Genomic DNA, 5,407 nt, shown 5'->3' with positions numbered 1-5,407 from the left:
CCGGCCGCGGCGCGTATAAGTGTAGTACCTACGCGTAGAGACGTGGCTGACGGCGTCCGATCCGCGGCTTACATGGCCACGTCATTAGTCGCGGACGTCGTGTCTTCGATCCGCTTTAACGAGCGCTCCTCGAAAATTCCACGCGCGGTTCTCACCCCTAAAGGACGCGCTTCTCCCTCCCTCCAATTCCGGATGCGAGCGAGATTCCGACACGGTGCGATAATATACCGCGGATTAAGCACGGTGTGCGTTGCTCGAAACGAGCAACTTTTTCTTTTCTCTCTTGAGAAGAGAATTTTCGATTAAACCTCCGATCGATCGCGATTTTGGGAAATTAGGGGAATGTTAATGATTATAACGAGTACAGGAAGGGAACAGTTGGAGATGGAAAATTTGTACGTGCATGTAAATGTATTTTATATATATATATATGTTGGTGTGGTGTAATTATTATACAGCTTGGATCTAAATAAATAAAAGGGAAAACGCGAGCATGCAACGGAATGCACGTAGCGAGGAGAGAATGCCGAGATTGCAAAAATATGTTAAATTGGTGAAAAACATGAACTATGCGAAACGGAAAAATGTATTTCTGGTGATTAATTTAGAGGTAGTTTTATAATTGGCTAATTAAATTTGATGGGTTACAAATATAAATATTAGGGTGAGTTATCAAGATGGTTCCAGAATGGCGAACCAGTAGCGAAATTCAATTTATTGGATAACTTGGTTGTAAATTTCTAAATATCATTCAATTTTTTTTCAACGTGAATGATGAGACTTAAATATATATGTGTGTAATAAAATTCTATCTCTATAAAAATTAATATAGATTTAATCAAATATAAATAATTGGTGTAATAATTGTCGTAATTAATTACGACAATTCCATCCAATCCAATTGATCATCCTTTTCTTTACAGGACATTCGTTTATCAAAATATATAAAATATATAATTAATATTCTTATTTATTTTAAGTTATCTGTTAATTTCTTTTTTTTTTAAAGCTTCGTTACTTCGTTATCCAGTACATAAAGTTGAACATTAATTAACTCCTTAAAGCCACTTCCTTCATATATCACAATTTACTTCCTCTTTTATAACATTATCACGCACTTCATACAACATTTAAGTTTATTAATTCGTAGAGAAAACGTGTATTCTCAGACTTGTACAGTAGGATTCGAGTACACGCTACCTCATAATTGTTAATTACATACCTAGATTCCGAGTGGTTGATACATGAATTAAATTTCAATTTTTAGAGACAAGACTTACATATATACATATGTTGATTACAATTGATTTATGGAAATTCAGATATTCGAATTTCTTAATCAAGAAAACTGGAGAGGGGAGGGAAGGAGTGGAAGTGAGATAATCTCGATGAAAATAGATAAATCGCGATGCATCATTCGTCCATCGACGTTTTCTTCTACGCAAAATTTTTCCCCTCAAAGAAACTCTCTCTCTATCTCTCTCTCTCTCTCTCGTTACCATTTGTAAACCTTCCCTTAATTAATTAATTTTGACGATATATATTTCCACCGTTATTTCAATCGGTTGTTGACCGCTCACGCAAACAGAAATCGTATCGATGTCACGATCGTCAAACTCGAGGCAAAACGATTTGCAACAGCATGGCGGTCGTAAGTCGTTGGTACGAAAACGCAAACTGGCAAATCAGGAACGCGACCGGCGATAAGGGACCCTCTCGATCGCCGCGGGCATCTATCAGCTTACTATTGAATTATTTAATTTATATATAAGAGTCCCGTTTCTCAAAGTGCGCCGCGACTCGGCCGCGCGCCAATAAGTCACGGCTGGAGATGATTTACGCGCCGATCCACAATGATAATGCACGCGATAATTAATAAAATTCACGATAATTTACGATCCTTCCATGCTCGCATGAGAGCGTCACGTGCACTTTCGTATGTGCATACACCTACGTATGTATAAGTATCCGTATAGCAACCATCACGAGTATCGCTTCAGATTTAGATTTCGATAATTTTAATGGAAATATGATGTATTAATACGCACCGCGATGCTTTAATATTGTATACCCGTAAATAAAATCGTTTCGATAAAAGAAGAAGAAACAAGAAAATAGACTCGACACTTTTCAATTTACATTATAAAATATACATGTACAAGTATATCGAAAAGTATAAAATTGACATCAGAAGTAAAGACAGTACCATACTTTTGATTTTACGTTTGATCGATAAATAAAAAAAAAAACGAAGAAACGATTTTAAAAGATTTTAAAGTATCACGCCCGGTCGTTGATTTCTCGATCGAGGTTCCCAGCACGCTTCCACGCCGTTCTTCGAGCTTTCTCCATCCCGAGAGTTCACCCCCCGAACGTATCATTATCCGGTAAGTCATCTTAATTGACCTAACCCCGCACGGTGCGTGGTTGGCCGGTAATCGGCGCGATTAAATCGATCGATCGCCGACGCATATATGATAATTCAGTGGGTAACCAAAGGCGGCGGTCAATGGTCGCGCACCTGTTCTCTAAACTCTCTATCCCTCCTCTCTTTCTTGCCGGGACCACGTTATCCGTTATCCGTCCCTGTCCCTCTCGGCCAACCTCTCACCACGCTTACCGCGCTTCCCTCTCTTTCTCTCCCTCCTATAGGTCACGACGCGTCTAGGCTGTTGGGAGGCCGTTTACCCCTTGCCACGATGCACAACACACCCGTCCATCTGTCTATCTATCTATCCATCTCCCTCCTTCCATATCCTCTCCTCCTCCTCTCTTATATCCTTCCCTCCTTTATCAATTAACTCTCGTTGTTCACGAATGATTATTTATCACGAGATATATCTAATAAGTTCCGTTACAAACAGAAAAGAAATTAAACATTGGAATCATATCACGTAATATGGAAAGGGAGCCCACCCAACTTACTCCTATCAATATATATATATAATATAATCTCGTTTCGATCGTTGTTCCGTGGAGAAGCGGGATCGAGTTAGCTTTTAGACCGAGTATTAAATGGCTGGATGCGTGAAACGCGCGAACAGGGCCCCGGCTCTCTTCCGGAGATTAATGGCGGCGCGCCGGCCCTCGGTCGCCGTGGAATTTAAATAGCTTCGAATTGATGTTTGCTTTAAGAACTATCGATACGTACGGCTTTCTCGTCGTGTAATCATCGGCAGGAATGGGAGGTGACACGATGAAACCGGAATGGAAAATCGGGTGTAGAGGGAGAGAGAGAGAGTTGCCGTTACGTGGGGGTGGATTTTAGACGGAGGATTCTTTTTTTTTTTTTTTTAACACAAATATAAAACGAAAACGATACGAAAAAATTGGTACAACAATTGGAATGATCGATGTTCGCGGTTTTTTACATCATCGAACCGATCGTTTCACTTGGAGTGAATTAAAAAAAAAAGAGAAGAAAAAGAAGAACTATCGGTATTAATTACGATAGACAAACAAGTTATCCGACGGAACGCGCACTAAAATCTCGGCGCAAATAAAATTTTTACGAGCGGATATATATGAATATGAAAAGTATCGGGGCTGAGTAGAAGCCTCGATAAACGGGACGTAATATTGCATCGAGGGGAGATAAATCTGGGCGCGAATAAACAATGGGGGAAGGGATAGGGAGGGAAACGAATGAAACCAATTATCCGTACATCTTCACGATCCATACGTCATTACGATCGAGAATTCGATTTTTTTTAAAACTTTCCAACCTCTCCAAGAAGAAGAGGAGGAGGAAGAAGAAGAAGAAGAAGAAGGAGGAGGAGAAGAGGAAGAATAACGATAATAACTCGAGTGAAAATATAGAAAATATCAAATATTAAACGCGTTCCATAAACGCACGTTCCTCACCGTTATTTCCCCTCGATATTTCAAAGGAGACAACGTGTAAACCTTATTGCCATCGCCTCTTCTTCTTCAACCAATCCAATCTCCTATCCAACAAGCTCGAAATTGCTGATTTTAAACCGGGGATCTCGCGAGGGATAGCCGTGGTTGGGTGAAAGGTGAATCACTTCAGATGCGGAAATGTGTCGCCGGATCGCAAGGTTCCGGTACACGGTCATCGTGACACAGTCGTCCTGCTATCTCCTCGACGCACGGGCCTTATGCCTTTCACTGGCCGACGTTCCTCGAGATTTAATAGACAAATAGAAAGACGTTCGCGCGCGTAATATATGATTATCGTCGGATACTTTCCGGCTAAACTGCCGTAATACATGGTTGAATGGTAAATAATTGCGGCGCGCGCGCGCGAGCGAGCGAGCGAGTAGAGAATAGAGAGGAGGAGGGGGGAGGAAAATGCGTGGTTGAAGTTCGAGATGGAGAAACTACAACGGCGCGATGTCGAGTATAATAGTTAATAAATACCTCGGCAGCCTATCGAAGTCGCGCATCGCTTACACGTACAATTCTCTCGGCCAGGATCCATCACACGCACGATTAATTATCTTTGACGAAAGCTTTTCACCGACAACTGTTCGAAATTAATTACTTATTCTCCGATCGACGACAACGAGTGCAATGTCACTCCGATACAAGGTCATCTTTGGACGGATGGACGGTCGTCGAACGTTTCTCTCGATGAAGAAGAAAGTAACGGATATCGTATAGAGTAGTAGTAGTAGTAGTAGTAAGATTCTCGAACGATGTTTAGATGGATCTTTTTCTCTCGCGATTAACTTACGAGGATATATAAAGAGAAGTGGAGAGAATATTCTCGTGAGGACGAATTTTGAATTCGAACGATCTCTCCTTCCTGAAGAGTTTACGATTGATACGTCTAATTTTCACGTTGCTGCTCAAGAATCAAAGCGAATATCTCCGTTCGAGGGGAGTCGCAGAAGCAGGTTGTACGCATCGGAGAAACGTAAAGGCATTAAAGAGATATCGACGAAGAAAATTAATTTCCTGTGGAACGCGCGCTGGCGTTGGTCTCTGTCGGGCGAAAAATAAAAACATGGTTTCCACGTTTTATCCGGGAGCCAGCATGCGGCTACGCACTACCAATTTGTAGACGCGTGCATGCGTGGCGTGGACGATTCGCAGGTAGACAGGGAGAAGGAGAGAAAGAGGAGAGCAAGAAGGGAGGAAGAGAGAAGGGAGGCGGCCTTCGCCACGGTGGTGGTGCGTACGCACGCGAGAACACCTACACGACAACGCCCGGTTGCGCGTATCCCAGGCCCGTTGTAGTCCCGGTTTCTCTCTCTCTCTCTCTCTTCGCGGCATGCGTTATAATCTCGATATCCCATATATCCACGTACAAGACATGCCTCCCATTTTAAATATACCATCGTGTAATTCATAATAAATGACTTATAAATGCAATGTACTTTTTGTAGCGGGGAATCGCGCGCCCGTTGTGCGAGCAACCACGCCGTGGCTCCTCCTTTTC

The 5,407-nt window shown here is 42.1% G+C and overlaps 1 protein-coding gene and 1 long non-coding RNA gene across 2 annotated transcripts in view; both read right to left on the bottom strand.

Moving 5' to 3' along the window:
• The window catches only part of LOC116185333, a 7,847-nt gene extending 5,054 nt beyond the window's left edge, over window positions 1–2,793 (bottom strand). Inside the window, exons 1-2 of the long non-coding RNA XR_004150169.1 lie at window positions 2,330–2,793; window positions 121–128 (exon numbers count right to left, since the gene is read on the bottom strand). This is a non-coding gene — a long non-coding RNA (uncharacterized LOC116185333). The remainder of the gene's footprint in view (window positions 1–120; window positions 129–2,329) is intronic.
• LOC116185332 overlaps window positions 1–5,407 on the bottom strand; it is a 65,721-nt gene that overhangs the window by 28,723 nt on the left and 31,591 nt on the right. The gene's annotated exons all lie outside the window — the stretch shown is intronic.

The sequence above is a fragment of the Apis dorsata genome, unplaced genomic scaffold (assembly GCF_000469605.1).
Source record: "Apis dorsata unplaced genomic scaffold, Apis dorsata 1.3 scaffold_162, whole genome shotgun sequence".
Taxonomy (NCBI): Eukaryota; Metazoa; Arthropoda; class Insecta; order Hymenoptera; family Apidae; genus Apis; species Apis dorsata.
This window is presented reverse-complemented; position numbering and strand designations above follow the sequence as displayed.